This window comes from Rhipicephalus microplus, chromosome 7, assembly GCF_043290135.1.
Source record: "Rhipicephalus microplus isolate Deutch F79 chromosome 7, USDA_Rmic, whole genome shotgun sequence".
NCBI lineage: Eukaryota > Metazoa > Arthropoda > Arachnida > Ixodida > Ixodidae > Rhipicephalus > Rhipicephalus microplus.
This window is the reverse complement of record NC_134706.1, coordinates 18299189-18321143: the sequence shown is the minus strand read 5'-3', so window position 1 is coordinate 18321143 and position 21955 is coordinate 18299189. Positions and strand designations below refer to the sequence as shown.

Below are 21955 nucleotides of genomic sequence, written 5' to 3'. Positions count from 1 at the left end.
AAAGGTTGGCTGCCAGAACTGCCGGAGTTGCCCGGGCTGCCGGGATACCTCTTTGAACCGGACCAAAAGGTGCGTATCACGTATCTATTGTCAAAGAAAGCTCCCTGGAGGCTCCCATAACCCCCCTCCCCTCCTGATAGGTGGCACCACCCCCTCCCGAGAAAAAAAATACAGCTGATTCCACGCCTGCGAAATCTCGCCTGTAAAAAATCATCCGGAATCCTTCACTACGGTGTTCCTCATGCACGTTAGGGCTTCACGTCCCCACTTGCCCATCACCCTTCGAACATGGAAGGAGTCGGCGTGACACGAAAGCAAACGATGTCCTAACAGAAGCAGTTCAATGTTTACTGTACACAGTCTCTTTTTACACAATCTCTATTTGTGTTTGGCAGCTGTAGGACCATCAAACGTGGAGTAACCCACGTTGATTCTTCGTGGTACAAATATCCATCCTGAATTTGAACGTACATGATCAATGATAAACGAATCTTTCTGGAAGCTGTAGCAATCAGTGAAAGCGTAATCAGAGATAGCGGTGTGAGAGGCAGAAGAGCGTCGGTGACTAGACGCGTAACTTGAGCTAATGTTGTCATCCAATGGTATTGAGGCATCCAATCTGCCAAAACAAGAAGCTCGTTTTTGGCATATTGGATGCCTTATAAGGTAGCACATGTGGAATTACTGGTCAGCTGACAGCTCGTAGAAAGATCGCGTGCTTCCGGACGTCAGCAGGCAGAAGCGCGTTGCACACTCGTCGTCATGGTTTACACGCACATGTATACGCCACAAAGTGAACCGAGGAATGACCCCCGCTGTAGCTCGATTGGAGAGCCCCATACTCGTTATTTGAAGGTCGCAGGTTCGATCCCTGCGAGCTAAAAGCTACGATTTCGCCTACTTTACTTTCGTCCCATTCACTTTATAATTATCACAAGTAACATCACCGATATATTTCCTGGCTTCTTTGTCGCTTAGTTCTTAATAAAAACTCCCAAGCATTTCCCCGAGGGTGAACATGGTTAAGTGCGAATACACGGGGTGATGCTATGAGGGGTATTTATTAATTCGCACTATTATATTTATTAATCACACTATGGTGCCTTTATGGTGTAATCATTCCTGGGAATAGCAATTTGATCACACTGGGGAGTTTACGTTAACTCACTGGCGAATGCCAACGGATTTTAACTTTACTCCCCCTCACGACCCGCTCTCGACGGGAGACTGAGAGAGAAGGCGGGCGCGCGAGAGAGAGGGGTGCGCGCGCAGCGGCAGCGAGCGAGGAGAGCGGAGGAGCGAGCGAAGGGGGAGGGGGTATAGGGCGCGTTACTGCAACACCACCTAGAAAACTCAAGGCCCCCACACGGCGCCGTGACGTCACGCAAGTAGGATCGTTCTGGAAGTTGGCTTCACCTCACCCGTTCGCTCCGCAAAGCGGCAGGTTGCGACAAAAGTAAAATTCGCTCGCGTTACGCACAGAAGCTAACTAGAATGCCGCGTCCACAATTACGCACGCAGCTTGAGCGGGAAAAATCGCTACAGATGGTAGCCTCGCTTCTTAAGGAGGCATTCTGCTAATTTGATTATACATGAGTTTTCTAAATGATTGGAAGAGACTTACCTAAATTTCAATCGTCAATGCAGATATCAGGTAATAACTTTCAACCCTGCTGTGGTTCCAATAATACATTTAATACATCCGGATGTTACTTCCTAGAGTTTCAAAAGCTCTAACAGGTATGCTGGAAAAATGGCAAAATTTGACGTTACATGAAAACAAAGTGTCAGCAGCTGAAAGTGGAAGAAACATGTTCGTGTTCAAAGAGAAAATGACTCATTTCTGCTCAGTAGTAATATTTGTTTATTATATGCAGCATAACAGTCAGCATAAAAGTGCATGTGTGGCTCAGCGTCTGGAAGTTGCTGTAGTAACTTTTCTGGAAATGCACTTTATGCTTTGGCACGAATTGCTGCTTCAAGCATGCGGAACACATATGTGCACAATTTCCGTACAGAACAGAAAGAACAAGATTGACAAGATTGGCAGCCTTCTCACAAATGGTAGGATGCAGATCATTTCACTTGACAACGATAAATAAAAAAGCAGTTCATTTACAAAGAATACTGTTGAAACAAAAGTGCATAAGGACACTTCAATTTTTAACAGTTTCAAGTTTTCGCTTTGCCTTTGTTGCAGGCAACTTGTCATTTGATGTTTTTGCCTTTGTGGCAGACATCTTGTCGTTAGCCGTTTTGCACAAGTTGTTTAGGAGGGTGTTTGCTGCTGCACTTAAAATGTAATGCATGACCTGTTGAGGAGCATGCCCATCAACACAAACATCCAGGTCATCATTATCACTGAGGATGTCATACACAAGGGCCACTAACACTTCTTTCTGTTTAGGAAGAGCAAAGAACTGAGTTGCAAAGCGTGGACTCCTAAGCTTATCGAGCACTATTTCCATGGTAAGCACAGCATTTATAACAAGTTCACGTGGGAACTTCAGCCCACCCCTTGTCATGCTCATAATGAGGACATTTTTAGCAGTGTCTATCTCTGCAACATCCATTACTAGGTTTTCTTTGCATGATTGGCACAACAGTTTCTTTAGAGCTGCGTGAGCACAGTAACCTGCAACATATGTCACAGCGGGCAGCCTTGTCACTTTGTTCTCAATATCACTGTCATTAACTGTGATGTCAAACTGGCTTAGCAGTGAGCTGGCACTAATGACAGGAATATCGCACACCATGTCAACGTCTGGCAGCTCGAGCACTTTCTGTAACCGCAGCTTTGTCTCAGACTCATATATCTGTCTAATTGACACATGATAGTTGGCCCCAGACAACTGACGGTAACGACCAAAGCGATCCTCGAGACAATCTGTTTGAAACTTGCCTAGCAAAACATATTGCATACCAAGCTCTTTGAGGCAGTAAATAGTAATCTCGTGGAGCGCGTGTGTTGTATGACAGAAAGCTGAGTGCGTTTCCCTCGTCAAATGTCCTGCATCGTGCTTCAAACTTTCCCAGTAGTCTAGCCACTGCATTGTTTTCTCCAAATGCTGTAACTGGAGGCAAGATGTTGAGGTTATAGGCTTTTGCAGGTCATCTGAAAGCCTCTGGCCCTTTCGTGGTGTCTTTACATTAACAATATTCCACCATGTTAGCAGCGTGTTTATGTACAAAGCTGTACTGTCAGCGTGCTGAAGGTTGCTATTGTGAAGTGCTGCCACAGTTGATGAATTAAAGATTCTCAATGCCAACTTTACATCTTGTCTCTCCATGTTAGAAGGATTTAATGCCTTTAATGACAATGTCGGAGCCATCTTCAAGAGCTCACTTTGTTCAGACTCATGCAGCTCACATAAAGTCTTGAACGATGCGGTTAAAATCTTGGGTTTGGCTTCTGTACTCTTTGGATCTGGGAAATACATGCACCTTCCTGCATTGCGCTGATTTAACCAGTTATTTCTGATACATTTCAATAAGTGGACAGGGTCCACGACAAAAAACAAAGGTCGCGATTGGTCAGCTGGATGTTTATAAACTATCTGTAGTCTTGGAGGGCTTGAAAACAACGACATTGTTTTCCTGTTGATAGAATTGTTGTCAGAGATGATAGCAATCACTTTAAACCCATTATGCTCGAGCTTTAAAACTAGCATTCGCAAAAAATCATGCAAGCATTTTGCATCAATTGTAGCGACTGGCAAAATATGCACAACATCTTTGTGATTAGAAAGCAGACTCTGGGTCATAAAGACATATGCTGTTTTAGCCGGGCTTGCAGTGTTGGCTGCTGCACCTGTTATTGACCCAGCTTTGAAATCAAAGTATGACTGAATGTGAATTTCATCCATCATTAAAGTTACTATCTTTTCATGTTCTTTCATTGTAGTAGCAACCTTTTTAGCATATGACAAAAAATAAGAGTCTTGCTGCTCCATGGCTGGGCTTATTTGTTGAGTGGTGCAGAGACGTCTTATTGTTTCAGGATGAGGCAACTTTACCTTCAGTGAACCTATAAGGAATCTGTATGCATGCGGCGAAATGGTGTAGAGGAGACTTGCAAATACTAACAGGTCTGGCGGGTAGCGCGCTGCATTATTAAGGATGAGCTGCACTTGGGATTTTATAAACTTCACAATTTCCAGGGGCCATCCATGAAGCTTATGTTGCTGATCATTGCATATGAGCTCCTCCAACAGTGCCATCACAGTCGCAAGTAGTTGACGAGCCCACTGAAAATTGTTGGAAGAATGAGGAGTGCGCAGACACTCAACATGATGAAGGATGTCACTTAGTTGCCGCAAGTCCTGTAACTGAGCAGGCACACTTACACCATCAAGCACCACTACGCGCGTTTCACCAAAGTACACTTCCACACACATGCTGTCTTGAACTATCACCGATGAACGCACAGAGGCACCCCGATCAACAGTCAAATCCAGGAATAGAACCTTTGAGTCCATGCTGACCACAGACCAAAACGGTGAGGTGTTAAAGCTTGGCAGAGCACGAAGAAATTCTGAAAAGCTTGTAACTTTGTTCTGCTTGTCTTGTTGTTGCTTTTCTTCCAGAGATTTTTCAATGGCAATGCGGAGTGATTCGTCCTCAAAACGTTTTCGTTTCTCCTCTGGTGCCTCCCGAGTACACGCATTTTGACGAGAGAGGTATTGAGGACAATTCGGGAACACACTTGGTACCGCATCAGGCTTCAGCCGGAAGACTTTCAGTGGCACTTCAATAGTCTTCCCCGTCTTCACATCAGTGTACTTTGACGTTTTCACGTAGTCGCTGGACACGAAATGCTTCTCGCAGAGCTGAAAAGACAAAAAAAAAAAAGGATTATGTGGGACCACGTTTTATACACTGTCGAAAGCGAGACGGTTCTTTTCGACTTTTGATGAAACCAAAATATGAGCACGTTTCAGGCTCCGACCATTCAGCCAGGCCGATTAGGCTGGTGATCGATACGCTCAGCCGCTAAAACGCGCATTGCGTAAAAGTTTTTTTAGCTTCTCCATGGTGGATGGATGCTATGAGCGTCCCCTGTGTAACGGGGCGGTGACATGTGCGCCACCAGGCTCATAAAAAAAATTAAGAACTTTTCATTTTTTTCCCTCTCTTTAAGTTGTCCTCATGCCTTTTAAATCTACTTCAATTAAATCGATTATGGCAGAAACGTAAATTCACAGCCCAGTCTGCCCCTTATGGGAGAAAGTCGTTATTTTTCCCTATAATTATTATTACGGTATACCTTGGACATCTTGCGACGCTTCGTGCAACCACAATTATAGACACGTTTGTTTGTTTTCGCGTGGTTTCCTTCAGGAAAAAGATATAAAGGTCAGCTCAATCGATAATAGGCGGCCGCCGCGAATTTACCCGTTAGGGAAATGGAATGCAGTAGATTGCTGCAAAAACAATGCTAAGCTTGCCTGGTTCATCTTGACCCCGCTAGATGACCACACATATTTAACATTCCACGTTTAGGGCCATGGTACCCGGTATAACGCTAATGCAAAGCAGTTTGCGGAGACACTCTCTAATGACAAGCACTGTATCGAATTATAAGCCGTATCTTACCACTGTGTTCTTTGTAGGCGCAAAATCCTTTCGGGGAACCGCTCTTGTCCATGCCGCCCGCCGCACCGGGTCGTTTGGAAACACGTGCACGCGCACGTTTGGCTGTCCTGCGTAGTTCGACCTGCAGTTCGGAGCGCTACAGCAGCCGGGCATTTCTGCACTTCGTTCACACGCACAACCACAGCGAGGAATCGGAAATATACATCTTGCAGGAGTAAACAAAGCACATGCACGCGCGCAAGCCAACCAACGACATCCGAATGCAAGCGAGAGGACGACCCCAACTGCTCCAACGAGCAACTTGGATCATTGTGGTCAGCATAGGTGAAACGAAATTCGACGGAGACGCATGGTAATGCGGCTGCTTAATAATGTTTTACCAATTCGGCGTGCCATTTTTTCAGAATACAGTTGGCTAATTGAAACAGAGTAGTTAAATTCTGCAACTTTTGGCAATGTTTGAGCCCGAATCACTGCAAAAACTAAAAAAAGAATGAGTTATTTTGGTTCTAGTCAGTCACTGCGGATGTCACTACGAGCCATCTGTAGCTGTTCTTGTCCGGACTTGTCAGCCTGCTTGTTCACGTGACGCAGACGTTGGCGAGGCTGACCACTAGGTGGTGTTGGGCTGACTGGGCTGTCGCGCCGTCGGTCCCAGCCAACAGGTGGCGTTGCCCCAGCCATCCGAGCGATGATCTGAGCTTGGTGACGTAGGCGCTTGGGCGAGGAGGCGGCGAGGGGGCCTTAAGTCTTCTAGGTGGTGTTGGTTACTGACACCGATATCAGCGTCGCGTCCGTGGCTTATTCGGTAGAGCGTCGCGCTGCGGCCCGCCAAGTCCTCTTTCTTTTAAAGATAGAGAGAAGACTGCGGACGCCGCCGACGGCGGTGGATGGTTTGGGGTCGCTTATAAAGTGTATTCACACTTAATAATGTGTCTAACAAAAAAAAGAAGCCGGCACATTTAGACTTCTTTAAGACAGTGTATGAATGACATACCGGGCCTTTAAAGTGCTGCACACATGCGCTTGACAGTGTAGTTGGCGCAAGTTAGCTCATAGAATTTCCTATACGTAATAGAGGGAACACTGGTGCCGGTGTCTATCGAAGCTGCAATACATGGTGCTTCACCCATCATGGGAATATTGCGTACTACATGGATTTGTCTAATCGCCGTTCTTCTGGCCCTGTTTAGCTTCTTGGAGCCTGAATTCACTTTGATGCAAAACGTAGCTTATAGCGAACGTTCAGCAGTCCCGCTTTACCACCTTGGCCTTTTTAGACTAACCTATTCAAGTCGGCACACGAAGTTCATAATAGAATCTTCTTTTAGGCGAAACGAAACCCAAACTCAAAAAAAAAATTGAACGAGTGTGTTTGAAGCCTGCGAGCACGAAGACTGGGCAAACTTGTGCATTACCCATCACTCCCATGGTCGCTGAACAATCGTGGCGCCATGGTCCCTTCTAGTTAAGTTTAGGAAATTCTACGGTTCAATCATCCTGCGTTTCTCACTTGTACCCGATCTCCAGAAGGGCCCGTCCGATCGAGCAACCGAGCGTCACCCCAATGCTGAGGCCGCGAAAAAGGTCGTGCACCGGGACATCGCCCGGAACACGACGATGATGGAGATGCGCCAATGCGCCGTCGAAGGCGATGCAACGCAGGCCTCGGTCGCCGGCGCGACCGCCGACTTGTTGCAGCATGCGAAAGAGCCTGCGGGTTCCGCTGAGAGCCTGTCTACCACGACCGCCAAGAAGCGCACACGCGAAGGTGAAACTTTCTTAAAGTGCAATGCGATGAAAGGGGCTAGTATACGTTCATGTTGGGTTGGCGATGCGCTTATGGTAGATGGACGCTACGAAGGACACAGGTGTAATGGTCAACAGATTACCCACGCCGGGAATTTAGATATACCCGTTGTAACCAATGCACACGCGTACCCGAGTTCGAAAAGAACTAATATCATGAAGTGGTTAAAAGACGACTGGGAGAGAACAGCGCTCCACAGACGAACACGAAAAAAAGACAAGCCCAGTTGTCAATGATCTCGCACTATATCTATAGCCGGTGATTCCCATGGCTTATTTTGCACGGAAATTTTTTTCTACGGTCCATCATTCATATATAGGCAGCCCCAATACACCACCTACATCTGTATTTTGCTGAAAACCACATATTGTGGGATGACCGTGTCATGACCCCTTGAGAATTTCAGCCATGAGGAAATCCATCGTGGTTACGTGCTGCGTTTCGGCTTCGTGCCGCGAACGGGTGACTGACAATTTCAATTTCTGAATTCTTCGCTGCGAACGTTCGAACGCGCTGCGAAAGGGTGACAGAAAATTTTCGTTTCTGAATTCTTCGCCACCTTGCTCGATTCCACAGCACTCATTTCCAGCAGGTATTTATTGCGCAAGCTTGGTGAAGTCTTCTCCAATGCACTAGTAAGGCAAAAGTACTTCGTCTCTACAGCACCAATCTAATATTCAGGATAACCACACCAGAGCAGTGGTACAGTGTGCTGATCAGCGCGTTTCCTGATGACCAACTCAGGGCAGCCCAGCTGGCTGTAGAAGCCGCCAAGACCCAAGGTCCGGCGGGTGCCGGAGGAAGGGGGCCTCACCGGATCTGCCGGGGCTAGCCTCCCAACCTCTGTCTCCTTTGACCCCAGCAAGGAAAGAAAAACCAGCAGTTCACTGCCCCAAAATGGTTCTGGCGGGTAGCGGGCGGGCTGGGTGTTATTGGTAGCAAGTGCAACTTCTACGCGTGGTCACCTGTGCTTGTGTGTGCTTACCTCTAGATGGGTATTCAACAGATAGCATAGAGATTTGCATGTGCTGTTCTCTTTTCTCAAAGTTTGCGTTGAAGCTATAGTCCACACGAAAGTCACTTTGCTCGCCGCAACAGCCATGTCCCAAGAAGAGTTAGCTTATAGCAGTTATTCGAGAGACTTTCGAATTCGTAGCTTTCGCATTCACTACTTCGCCCTGGTGGCGAAACTGTGACTCTTCAATTGCGGAGCTTGGTCTAGGGCAGGGCGTGGAGACAGATGAGCGGCCCACGTCATGTGTGACGATGCTGTCCCAAGATACATCCACAGATAGAATAATAGCTTCGGCCGTGGGCAAAGTCGATAACACCACAGTACACTGTCAAATAGCTGCTCGAGGGTTCGTAGGTCACACTAGCAAGGGTTGGCTGTGGCAAAGGCTCCCACGCGTCCTTTCCCGCCCATCTCTACAAAACGTGTAATCACAGACACGCACACAAAACATCGCAGAAAATCACTAGGGGAACACAATGGAATCGCAGCTCCATTGTTTGTACGGATTCGTGCACAGTGGGTGGAACCGGCGTAATTTTTGTCAAGAGGCCACGCTCAGCTCGACGAATTGCTGTGGTACTGGTGGCCTGTTGTTGTGCAAGTAGACGGGAATTTCGATCACAAAAAACAGACATTCACAAGTAGTAGTAGCAATAGTAGCAGCAATAGTAGTAGGAAGTAGTAGTAGCAATAGTAGTAGCAAGTTGTTGTTGTTGTTGTTGTTGTCGTCGTTGTTGTTGATGATGATGAAGATGATGATGATGATGACGACGACGACGATGATGATGATGATGATGACTTATTTTATGCCACAAACTATAAAGGCCGAGCATTTCAATCACCTAGGTGGCTTCGGCCAGGTGGTGCTGATAAGGGAAGGGGCAGGGTAACAACGAGAGGACAGGACAGGCGCTCATTCTTATGAATGTGTGTTTCTTGCGCACAAAATCCCCGTCAACTCTGCGCCATCTTTCCGAATTTTAAGTTCGGTTATACAAGTACTTCGCGCATCATAATACTCGAGAGGCGCGAAAAGTCGGGCGGGACGCTTCTTGCTTAGAGGCAAGAAACACCCACGAAAAACTCAAGAAAAGGACGATGAAAGAGACACACTCACCCACGAACAGCCGCTGCACTTACAAACCGATTTATTGACGCATCCGGGTACGCTTGCACCATTTATTCCCGCGCAGGCGCAGAAGCTACAACCCGAGGCCTATAAGCCTCCGGATAGTTAGCCACGTACCAGTAGAAACAGCCACTATTTTCCTGGTAAGGCAACACTGAAGCTACTGGAACACGCCTTCGCCCGTCGCAGCAGCAGACGAGGCGGCAAGCGCATCGCGGACCACGGACACTGCGGCTTCGGAACACCGTAGCGTAGCCCACGTGACACCACTGCCGGTAGTCGGACTGCTGTCCCCTGCAGGGAGACAGGCCAGACCACGTGCCGCTGGACGCCGGCCGTCAGTCCGGGTGAACACGTGAGTCTGAAGTGACCGCTTGCAATTCTGTATCAGTGGTTCTCGAACGGGTGTCTGCGATGCGATTTCGGGTGGGTCTCGAAACCCAACCTCCTTGAAAAATAAAAATCCTACCACTTTGTAGGCGCACTAAAAAATCCCGTCACAATAGTTGCTCCTGACTTTTTTTTTTTTTTAGTATGGTTCACCGCGCAACATTACCGCACTGCGGCGGAGCTTGATTTTGTTTTTTCCTTTTCATTGGATGGTTGTAAAGCTTTTTTTGCAGTTTTCTACGACATATGTACGCCAGAAAACTGTTTCTGGGCTTGCATACTTAAAAAAACATGACAAAAAAAACAAGTCGAGTGCGGTGGCGTCATCGAATCAGCATGGCGCTTCAGTTTGACCATTCCTTAGTCTGTTGGCTGATTGATTGATAGATAGATAGATTGATTGAATTATTGGTTGATTGATTGAATTATCGATTGGTTGATAGATTGTTTGATTGAATGAATTATCAATCGATCAATTGATTGATAGATTGCTTGATTGATTGAATTATCAATTGATCAATTGATTGATAGATTGCTTGATTGATTGAATTATCAATTGATCGATTGATTGAATGACAGAATGAATGAATGATTGTTTGAATGATTGAGTAATAAATTGATTGATTCATTCATTCATTGAATTATCGGTTGCTTGATAGATTGCTTGATTGAATTATCAATAGATCAATTGATTGATAGATAGATTGCTTAATTGATTGAATTATCAATTGATCAAATGATTGATAGATTGCTTGATTGATTGAATTATCAATTGATCATTTGATTGATTGACAGAATGAATTAATGTTTGTTTGAATTAAAATGAGGCGTTTTAGAGTGGCACTCTTTTATAAAACAGGAGAGCGGTCACGACACGTCAAGCGGTAATGGCGGAACCAGTCTGAGTACCCAGCCAACCAAACGTCGTCTTCTTCACCGACTGAGTCATACCCCCTGCCTTTCTGAGTAGCACTCATCTTGTTCGCTACATTTTCCTCCCCTCCGGAAAAGAGCCATCCTGGCGACTCATGGGCAGGAAAGAATATAGGGATCATAATACGGTTTTAGGCGGTCTATGTGGATGGTCTCACGTCCACGGCGTCGTTGATCATGGGGCTGCTCTAGCGGCTCGACGATGTAATTGACGGGTGAAGTTTGCTTAACCACACGGTAAGGGCCGTCATACTTGTACGTCAGTTTCGCTGAGAGACCAGGGCTGGTTGAAGGGATGCGAAGCCTGACAAGGTCACCTGATGCATAAGAAGCCGGAGGCGTAGGGCTGTCGCGGTGGTGTTTCTGGCGTTGCTGTTCAGCACTTGTGAAGGAGCGGGCAAGCTGACGACACTCTTCCGCGTATCTAGCAGCTTGTGACATCGTCGTCGACTCAGCAACATCCGGGTGGTAAGGAAGGATGGTGTCTAGCGTGCAAGAGGGCTCGCGACCATAAAGGAGGAAGTATGGAGAGAAACCAGTGGTTGTCTGGACAGCAGTATTATGCGCGTATGTTACAAAAGGGAGAATACTGTCCCAGTTGGTGTGATCGTTTGCGACGTACATTGACAGCATATCTCCTTATGTACGGTTGAATCGTTCTGTAATGCCATTAGTTTGAGGATGATACGCGGTGGTGGTGTGATGAATGACTTGGCATTCCTTGAGAAGCGATTCGACGGCGCCCGACAAAAACACACGCCCTCGGTCACTCAGGAGTTCACATGGTGCACCATGACGTAAAATGATCTGATGCAATATCAAACGACCGACGTCACTGGCTGACGCAGAAGAGAGTGGTGAAGTTTCTGCGTAGCGCGTAAGGTGATCGATAGCGACGATTACCCAGCGATTTCCAGCCGGTGTAATCGGAAGAGGTCCATAGAGATCGATACCAACACGGTCAAACGGTCGGGCAGGACAAGGTAAGGGTTGTAGTGGAGCTGGAGAACTTGGAGTGGGATTCTTCCGGCGTTGGCAAGCGAGACAGGAACGTACGTAGCGACGAACGAAGCGATACATGCCACGCCAGTAGTAGCGGTGGGACAGGCGGGTGTAGGTTTTTAACACTCCAGCATGGGCGCATTGAGGGTCAGCGTGAAAGGGGGCGCATATGTCTGAGCGGAGACGACTGGGAATGACTAGGAGCCATTGGCGTCCTTCGGAGAGATAATTCCGTCTGTATAACAAACCATCTCTGATAACGAAGTGCTGTATTTGACGGCGCATACCTCTAGGGATATTTTGCGAGGGAGCTCGACTCAACAAGTTGATAAGTGAAGCGATCCAAGGATATTTTCGTTGCTCCTGTAGCATGTCGCTGACACTAAGTGCAGATACGTCGGGGGCAGGCGAAGACGGTGACTTGTCACTACATGTCATTACGCATCTGGTAAACATTGACGCCTGCCTGATCGTAGAGGTGATCGGGACAAAGCGTCTGCGTCGGAATGTTTTCAGCCAGATCGGTAAACGACGTGAATTTCGTACTCTTTTAGCCGAAGCGCCCAACGGTCGAGCCGGCTGGTGGGATCTTTTAACGAGGAGAGCCAACATAATGCGTGATGATCTGTAACCACGCTGAATGGGCGCCCGTAAAGATAGGGTCGAAACTTGCCTATGGCCCATATGATGGCTAGACACTCTTTTTCGGTGACTGAATAGTTGGCTTCTGCTTTCGTGAGTGCACGGCTGGCGTAAGAGACGACGTACTCATCAAATCCAGGTTTACGCTGGGCGAGCGCAGCACCGAGGCCAACTCGGCTAGCATCCGTGTGTATTTCTGTCGGGGCAAGAGGATCAAAATGTCGCGGTATAGGAGGTGACGTAAGAAGGTGGCGGAGTGTGGCAAATCCATCATCACAAGCTGACGACCAACTAGAAAGGTCGTTGTTGCCGGCAAGAAGGTCAGTCAAGGGCGATATGATGGAGGCGAAGTTGCGAATAAAACGATGAAAATATGAACATAAACCGAGGAAGCTGCGAAGTTCTTTCAAGGTCTTCGGCTTCGGAAATTCGGCAACGGCACGTAGTTTCGTCGGATCCGGAAGAATTCCATCTCTAGAAACAACATGGCCCAAAATTAGGAGTTTTCGAGCGCCGAAGCAGCACTTCTTCAAGTTGAGCTGTAGACCGGTGGAGGTGAGGCAAGTAAGCACTGTCTCGAGCCGCTCAAGATGCGTTGAAAAGTCGCTTGAAAATATCACGACATCGTCTAAATAACACAGACATGTCTTTCATTTCAGGCCACGGAGGATGTTGTCTATCATGCGCTCGAAAGTGGCAGGCGCATTGCAGAGCCCGAATGGCATGACGTTAAATTTGTATAAGCCATCAGGGGTAACAAAAGCCGTCTTGGAGCGATCAGCCTCAGCCATGGAAACCTGCCAATAGCCTGAGCGCAGATCTAGTGACGAGAAGAACTCCGCGCCTTGTAAGCAGTCAAGGGCATCGTCTATGCGAGGTAGCGGGTAAACATCTTTGCGCGTGATCTTATTCAACCGGCGGTAGTCGACGCAGAATCTTATTGAGCCATCCTTTTTCTTGACTAGAACAACCGGGGATGCCCACGGGCTGTTAGAGGGCTCAATAACACCTCGCTTCAACATGTCGTCAACTTGTTCTGCGATTATGCGACGCTCAGATGCCGATACCCGATACGGACGCTGGCGTAAAGGAGCGTGAAGGCCAGTGTCGATTTCGTGAGATACTGTGGAAGCACGGCCCAAAGTCAGTTGCTGGTGGTCGAAGCTGGCGCGGAAGCACTCGAGGAGGGCGATGATGTCGGTGCGCTACTGGGCCGTAAGGTTGGTGTCGATGCAGCGCGAAATTGCGTCGGTGAATGATGGGGAGGAGGATGACGCGCAGCAATCAACAGCGTCAATAGGTAGCGTAGGCGAGTGGTCAGGAACTACGCGTGCACTCGAGGGATCAATGTCATCGGCAAAGCCCAAGCACTCTCCGCACAGTAACTTGGAAGGCGAGGGAAACGGATTTGATACATAAATTGCACTTGATGCATCGTGAACATTCAGAACGGCGAAAGGAATCAGGAAGCACTTGCGGCGAACAGCGGTTTCAGAAGGCGTAAAAAGAACAGTTGAGCCACTAGAGACGTCACAGGAAAGCGGAACTAGGGCGGACGAGAACAGGGGTATCGAAGTGTCGGCGGCAACGAAAACTTTTGCAGGTGAAAGGGACGAGTCAAGTGAAGCAGCGTCGCATAACGGCGCGAACTCCACTTGGGCGCGAGCACAGTCGATGACGGCATGATGAGAGCAGAGGAAGTCCCAGCCTAATATAATGTCATGAGAACACTGCGGGAGCACTACAAACTCGACGACATAAATATCGTCAGCAATAGCGACACGTGCTGTGCATGCATCAAAAGGGCGAATTTGTTGCTCGCTCGCAGTGCTCAAAACGAACTCGTGAAGAGGCATTGTGACTTTTTTTAGTCGACGGCAAAGTTTTTCAGTCATTACAGACACTGCGGCGCCAGTATCGACCAATGCAAAAACAGGTATACCTTCAACGGAGACAGCAACGACGGTGGACGGCGAAAAAGAAGGTTTTTTTTTTTATTAAATGTATGTAAGGAGAGGTTGGTGCCAATGCGTGGCGCCGGCTACTCCTCAACAAGGTCTTGTGGAAAAACAAGGTCTTGTGGAGTTCAAAAGATCCGCAGTTCTTGCCCCCGGAAGTGCGGCTCCTAGTTTTCCTCAGGGACAGGGCGACGTCGACGTAGCATAGGGGAAAGGGAACGGCGTTGAGGTGAAGGCGACCGGTGTCTGTTGAAGTTCCGGCGAGGTGAAAATGTGTCCATGGTCGCAGTCTCGCCAGATACAGCAGGCTCTGGTCGTTGTGGGAAATTATAATTGTTGGGCATGACGTCGTCACGCAGGAAAAACTCCCGCCGTCGACAAAATCGTGCCACGTGACCCGGAATCCCACAGGCGAAGCATATGGGGCGGTTGTCTTGAGTGCGCCAAGGGTTCTGAAAGCGCGGAGGTGGTGGTCGGGAGAAAGGACGGGCAGCCTGGTACATAGGCTCAGTCGGTACGACAAAGGGGCGCGTGGACGTAGGCGTTCGCGACAAAGAAACGTGGCCGTTCGCGACAGGCGGACGTCGAGTTCCGTTCAGTGCTTCAGCATAGGTCAATGGAGCAGCCACAGGTGGTGCGTAAGCTCTTGGTAGCGCCTCGGACACTTGCTCCTGGAATACCCGCTGTATTGATGTCGCTAAAGTAGATGGGGCACCTTCGGATGTATAAGGCACGAGGGACAACTGGCGTGCGACCTCCTCTCGTACAAACTGCTTGATCTCGAGAATCAAATTGGTGTGGTCTATAGCAGTGCCAGCCGACGTTAACGCGGAGATTGTTGCACATGGCGCGCTGGCACGACGAGTGGTGTCACGCTGTTTCCAGAGCTCACCATAGCTCTGACAAAGTTGGATCACTTCCGCTACCGTTTGCGGGCTTTTGGCGACAAGCATCTGAAATGCGTCGTCAGTCACGCCTTTCAAGATGTGTTTGATCTTCTCGGCTTCTGTCATGGCCGAGTTCACACGCCGGCAAAGGTCGACCACATCTTCGATATAACTGGTGTAATTCTCACCATTCTGCTGAGCCCTAGTACGCAAGCGCTGTTCAGCCCGTAGTTTTCGAAGCGCTGGACGGCCAAACAAGTCCGCGAACGCCGTTCGGAAGGCCGACCAGGTGGGGAGGTCTCTCTCGTGATTAGGGTACCACAGACTGGCGACGTCACTCAAATAAAACTGGACGACAGTAAGCTTGTGCGCATCGTCCCACTTGTTGTGCTTGCTCACCCGGTCATATTCGTCGAGCCAGTCTTCCACGTCTTTGTCATCGGTTCCACTGAAGGTAGGCGGATCGCGTTGCCGAAAGGAGCCGAGACAGACAGGAGCTGCAGTAGTTGGAGCCGAGGCGGCCGCCTGCTGATCGTCGTCCGTGGACATTGTAGCAACTGGAAGCAACGTACGGTTTCGCAATTCCAGGATTAGGCTTTACCCAGCACCTCCACAAATTAAAATGAGGCGTTTTAGAGTGGCACTCTTTTATAAAACAGGAGAGCGGTCACGACACGTCAAGCGGTAATGGCGGAACCAGTCTGAGTACCCAGCCAACCAAACGTCGTCTTGTTCACTACAGAATGATTGAGTAATAAATTGATTGATTGAATGATTGATTGATTGATTCATTCATTCATTGAATTATCAATTGCTTGATAGATTGCATGATTGAATTATCAATCGATCAATTGATTGATAGATTGCTTGATTGGTTGAATTATCAATTGATCAATTGATTGATTGAATAACAGAATGATTGATTGATTGATTGATTGATTGATTGATTGATTGATTGATTGATTGATTGATTGATTTTGTTTCCGATGCTGTCGCAGGTGCCTGCAGTCGTGCATGTTCGTGCTGAGCGCTGTGATCGTGATCCTCGTACTTCCCGCGCTCGCCATACTCAAGCAGTACGCGCGCGGCGCCGGCGTAGCGGCCGCCAACGTGGCCGATGACGTGGTCGATACCGTCGAACCAGCTCTCGCGTACAAGTTGCCCCGCGAGCAAGCGTCCAATTGCGTCCGTCGTCGTCAATACGTCATCGGCACGTCATTAACGCTAGCCGACGGAGACGGCCCTGCAAGCGCATCGAAGGCGAGTGTTCCGAGTGCTCTAGACTGTTGTGTTAAATAACAGTTATACTCATGTAACACAGAAGTATTACACATCTTTTTTATGCAATAACTTTTTACCGTTCTATACGTACCAAACCACCGTGTGGTCATGGGGAATTGGCCTAACCAGGGGTGATCAAACTCCTCCCCCCTCACGATTTTTTTTCAATTTTTCTTCGGTATAAACGGGTGCGCACATACTAACGCACCCTCGAATTTGCATAAAGTATGGCTGAGCCCTCCTCCCCCGAAAAAAAAAATTTCTGGCTACGCTCCTGTAACGAGTCATGCTGCAGTGGAGGCTTCAAGAAAGTTCGACGACCTGGAGTACTTGAACATGCCCCTAAGTGTAAGTACACAGGCTTCTAGCATATTGTGTCCATCTCAAATGAGACCACCGCGGCAGGGGTCGAACTCGCAACCTGCGGGTCCACAGTCAAACACCGTAAGGGTTGTACTACCGTGGCGACACGCCTCACCAGTTGGTTCTAATGCCCTTTCAGAACAAATATTCACCAATGCGGATCTATCAACCTTTTTGTAGTTACGTTTTTAGGATAGAATGGCTAGTTCATCTCAATATCGTTGACGTTGAAAAATCGTGATGCCGCTTGTCTGCACACAATTGTCGTTTCATACACTGCAGCTTTCTGTTTGGAGAAAATATCGTGTGACATTCTGATGTACCGTACAGTAGTGTTGTCACTGATGATTTTGCACAGCACTGACGTCGATACGGCCGACGGTCGCATTTCGCGTTTCATTAGGCATCCAAGCATTTCGCCTTAACGAGATCGCGTGTGAATGCCTTGAAAGCAGAGCACCTTGAAGCTACCGGTCATCCGCCGTCGCCGCCTGTTGTGCCTGTACAAGGCCGGACCCGACGCTGCCTCTGTCCTTGACGACCTCTACCACATCTGCACCGATGTGGCGTACGGGCAGTTCTACGTCGACAAAGCCGGAGTGTTCTCGAAGCAAGTACGTTGTTCTGGAGAACTTTGCTATGACGTGTACACTCGCTTAACCCCCCCCCCCCTCAAAGAAATGGCCACGTCCCTGCGTGCTTCACTGCAAACGTCGTCGAAACACAATAGTCTTCCACCGGCCTTCTTTTGTGCATAGCATCGCATTTTCAGCGGAGCCTAAGAATCACTAGGGTTTTTAGAATAACGTATCTAGGCATCTTCCAGTAAAGGAACACACCACCTAATACTTATGTATTGATTTTGCGCCTCAGTTATGCGAAATAATTGATTATTTACAATGTTTCTAAGTGTGAACGCAGCCAGCAGTTCAAGGTGGCTGGGCGTCCTACAAGTATACGTGAAGTTTGATAAGGTGGCCGAGTCACGTGATAGACTGATTGACATACAGACCAAAGTTTCTGTGGTCAAGTGTCCCAAGAGAGACTATCGTCTTTGAGAATGTAGACTTCGCTCGCACGTAGAAGTGTGGCAGCTTGGGCTAGTTGGTACGATATGACGATATTAGCGCTCGTGTCCTTCGTGTTTTTCTTGTCTCTGTGTCGTCGTTCTGTTCTCGCGCTAGAACTATCCTCACTCGCACGATTACGGCGCGCCTGTTTTTTCACCTGCCAAAGACAGTCGAGTTAACAGGTCGCCTTTCGTACCATAAGCACGTTTCACGGTGAAACTTGGTCCTAATGCTCGTACAGGAAGGTATCATCATCTTGAACCGGTACGCGCTTATCTTCCTCTTCATCGGCTTCTTCATCTGCTTCGTTCGCAGAACAGGTGCGCCAATTTTTCCGGCATGTAGGATGGAATAACTCTCAATGGTGCGAGAACGAGCACAGAAAGAAACAGAAATTATTCGTGGAGAAAATTTCTTGACGAGGTGGAATTCTAATCTGTGTGCTGGCGATATAAAGGCCGGCATCGTAACTACTCGGCTATGCAGGCACGCCAGCAGGAAACAACGTGGCCTTGTTTAATATATGGTATGCCAATAGGCATAGGCGTGCACGCAGGGGAGTGGGGGGGGGGGGGGGCAGGGGATGCAGATGCTTTCCTAATCACCTATGAAAGGAGGGGGAGGTGAGATCTGCCCGCACATTGACTTAGTAGGAGTAGAGGTACGCTCGACAAAACTTTGACCCCCCTCCCCCCTCTGCTCCCCGACAGGGAACACTGCGCCCGCCTATCACAATGCGGTGGGAAAGAGAAATGAGAGTGAAGAGGAGTGAAAGGGGTAAAAGAGAATGAAAGCTCGCATAGAAAGAGGTAAATAAAAATAGGTGCAGCAAAAAAAAGAAAGATTGAAAGAGATAAATTTACGTATATAGATAAAGAAAGAAAGAAAGAAAGAAAGAAAGAAAGAAAGAAAGAAAGAAAGAAAGAAGAAAAGAAAGAAGGAAAGGGATGGATCCACATAGCAAGAGAAATTTCAGGAGAAAGGAAGCTTGTCCAGTTCTGCACTTCTTTACTTCTTTCACGCTTGGCAACATTATTGCAAAGCATGTTTGTTTTTTTCTTTTGCAAATGAAATGTTACGCATAATAATAAAGGTTCGTCGTTGCTACCCAAAATACAACATTTGGCTTTAAAGCGATGTCAGTAGCCCAGACCAACTTACAGAGGAAATTTCAAGTTTTCGTGGTAAAACCTCCGACACAAACGTGTATCTTTATATACATTTTATTTGTGGAAGGACAGCGAGGACCGTGGGTGAAGCTAACATTTGTCTCCTAATGTTTTCTTCAACTCGGCCTCATCAAGTTTGAGGCCCGCGGGACGGCTTTATGCTCTTCCATAGTAATGTACCTAGTAGTCTAAATAGTTAACCACTTCTTCTAAACAGCATTTTCACAATGTATCAGATACGTGTAGCTCTGTAACCGGGACAGCTAATGGCTCTCCTATGGTAGAGTGCGTCCAGCGATTTGAAGCGTTCACAGTTTATTCTGAACACATAACTACCACTAATACGTAATCATAATGATTTGCGGGGTTTACAAGTTAGGTGCACATACAACGACAGGATTTTGCAGCATGCCCTATAGCATGGCGCTACGGAAACTTTGGCCATGTGATATTATTACTTAACATGCACTGACATCCGACAATACACAGCCCTTCATCATTACGGCTAAATCGAAATACTAGGCAGATATTGAACCAGCAACTTTCGGAGCTGCGCAGTCGAGTGCCGGAACGACTGTAACACCGAGGCGGACGAAAGTATAGTGCTGGATGTACGCGAGTGAATGCGGTATTTCAGAGGCAGGTCGTACTTGACTAAATGCGGCGGGGCCTGGACACCAGTTCTGCGGCAACTGCATGACCCCCTCTGTGTTGGCTGACTCGTTGAACTGCAGCGTACCTTCTCCAGTGGCACTACCTGCCTGTCAATCAGGCAGGCAGGCAAAGAACTGTATTTGATCCGGAGACGACGCACACTCCCCCGTAGGGGGCGACATCGGCGGGCCACGACGGGACGGGGAGATGGATCTCCTCGGCCATATCAACAACAATCATTTACGGTGGCGTTTATATTTTTCTTGATGCATGTAGCATTTATATAAGTACTGTTTAGCTTCTACATGCAAACTTTTAAATGCGAAGCATTTATTAGCGAACTGCGGCGAATTCGAGCGTATCTATCTATCTATCTATCTATCTATCTATCTATCTATCTATCTATCTATCTATCTATCTATCTATCTAGCCGCCTATGACTTTTAGCTCTCCTGGCCGTTTCGATAATGGTATCAATACCAAACTTGGTATGACATAACATGACTGTATGAAGAACATATTTGACTAGTCATAACATGAAAATCATGACATGAATGTCATGAATGTCATGATTTACATTTAATGGTCCTGCAGCTCTTGCGGTGGTTTCGTTCACATGGCATGTTGCAAAACTGGTATGGTATTGCATGATTGCATGGCGAACACAAGTGACAGACCCTAACATGAAAATCTTGACATGCGTGTCATGTAACAACATGACTACGTGCCACACTCATGATGCGCTCGCGGCCGTTTCGCTAGCTTCACATATGCCAAATTTGGTATTACGTAACGCCAATGGGTGACGAAGGTATATGACTAGTGCAAACATGATAATCATGAGATGCGTGTCATGTGAGAACATGACTACATTCCACAGTCATGGCGCCAATACATTTCGCCGTGACGCGGTACGCGTGTGCGCCGGCGTTTATTTCGTCACGTCACGCTGGCGTTGCCACACCAGGCGCTGGTCCTGTCATATACTCGCAGGCGCGCGCCGCGCTGCGTTACTTTAACCAACGCCTCCTCTAAACAATGCCTGGGGAATGGCTCGCGCTCCCAGCGGAGTTGGCCTGCCTTCAGTTTTGAACAAGCGCCGCGAGGTGGCGCTCGCGACCAAGACTATTATCTGATTCAGTAGGGAAAAATCAGCAGTCATGATTTTCAATGACAACGAAGGTAGTGAGCTTAGAATACAGGAGGTCACGCTAGAGATAACAGATAAATACAAATATCTGGGCGTATGGATAAGCAATGGGACCGAGTATCTGAGGGAACACGAAATATACGTGACGACTAAAGGTAACAGGAATGCAGCAGTCATGAAAAATAGGGCACTGTGGAATTACAATAGGTATGATGTTGTGAGAGGAATATGGAAAGGGGTCATGGTTCCTGGGCTGACGTTCAGCAATGCGGTCTTGTGCATGAGATCAGAAGTTCAAGCAAGATTAGAAATTAAGCAACGTGGAATAGGTAGGCTTGCTTTAGGAGCTCACGGGAATACACCAAATCAGGGAGTACAAGGTGATATGGGATGGACATCATTTGAGGGCAGGGAAGCTAGCAGCAAGATAAAATTTGAGAAGCGATTGAGAGAAATGGGGGAAGAGCGTTGGGCTAGGAAGGTTTTCAGCTACTTGTACATGAAGAATGTCGATACAAAATGGAGGAAGCGAACCAGGAAGTTGACTGGTAAATACTTAGAAAACAGCAGGTGGCCAAACCAAAAAGAACTATCGGTTAAGAAAAAAGTGAAGGAAACGGAGACTGACATGTGGAGAATGGGCATGATTAAGAAGTCCGCACTAGAGATCTATCGAACTTTTAAGCAGGAAATTGCCAAGGAAAGGATCTATGATAATACTCGGGGTAGTTCTCTACTGTTTGAGGCCAGGACGGGAGTACTGCGAACTAAGACATATCGGGCCAAATACGAAGGGGTCGACACAGTATGCAGTGCGTGTGGAGAGGAAGAAGAAACTGCCGAACACTTGATAATGTTCTGTAAAGGGCTTCACCCTATAGTTCAGGATGATGGCGCAGAGTTTTTC

General features: G+C 47.7%; 1 protein-coding gene and 1 long non-coding RNA gene across 2 annotated transcripts in view; both read right to left on the bottom strand.

The window, feature by feature from the left end:
• The window catches only part of IRSp53 (Insulin receptor substrate 53 kDa), a 347305-nt gene that overhangs the window by 295486 nt on the left and 29864 nt on the right, over window positions 1-21955 (bottom strand). The window lies entirely within an intron of this gene.
• On the bottom strand, window positions 4753-5735 carry LOC119182885 (uncharacterized). The gene is made up of 2 exons (XR_012884818.1): window positions 5596-5735; window positions 4753-4829 (listed from the first exon to the last, which is right to left on the bottom strand). It is a non-coding gene; the product is annotated as an uncharacterized LOC119182885 (long non-coding RNA).